Below are 637 nucleotides of genomic sequence, written 5' to 3' on the forward strand. Positions count from 1 at the left end.
GTTTAATGGCAGGAAACGGCGTAAAGTTTAATGACTGTTTAATGGCAGGAAACGGCGTAAAGTTTAATGACTGTTTAATGGCAGGATACGGCGTAAAGTTTAATGACTGTTTAATGGCAGGATACGGCGTAAAGTTTAATGACTGTTTAATGGCAGGAAACGGCGTAAAGTTTAATGACTGTTTTTAATGATTGTAATCAAAGTAAAGTCAGGAGTTAATCAAAGAGCTGAATAAAAGAGAACTTACTGAAGCGTTAATAATGAGTTATGTCTCCACCACTTCTCTACACACAGTTACCCTCTGGCCTCCCCCACCCCCTCCATCTTTGTCGTAACACATCCAGGCACAGAACATTTTCTTGCTTTAAGCCCTGCGTATAGCTTGATTTAGCGCGGTGCTGCTAAGCCCCGCCCCTATTCCAAGCTCAGGGCAGTTGGCCAATCAGTAGCAAGTGGGCTCCCAGGGAGGGGGGCCTTAAAGAGACAGGAGCCATAACTGAGTGTTCAGACCTCTTTGTATACAGTCTGTGGTTCAGACGGAGGGTGAAAGGAGAAGTTGAAGCAGTGGACAGTGCGAGAAATATAATGTTTTTGAACAATAAAGCATGTAAACATTTTCTAGTAGAAACCCGAAATA

At 43.2% G+C, this 637-nt stretch overlaps 1 protein-coding gene across 1 annotated transcript in view; it reads left to right on the plus strand.

Moving 5' to 3' along the window:
- The window catches only part of cdc14ab (cell division cycle 14Ab), a 24,770-nt gene that overhangs the window by 13,747 nt on the left and 10,386 nt on the right, over positions 1-637 (plus strand). The gene's annotated exons all lie outside the window — the stretch shown is intronic.

This window comes from Micropterus dolomieu, linkage group LG19 (assembly GCF_021292245.1).
Source record: "Micropterus dolomieu isolate WLL.071019.BEF.003 ecotype Adirondacks linkage group LG19, ASM2129224v1, whole genome shotgun sequence".
In the NCBI taxonomy this organism is placed as follows: domain Eukaryota; kingdom Metazoa; phylum Chordata; class Actinopteri; order Centrarchiformes; family Centrarchidae; genus Micropterus; species Micropterus dolomieu.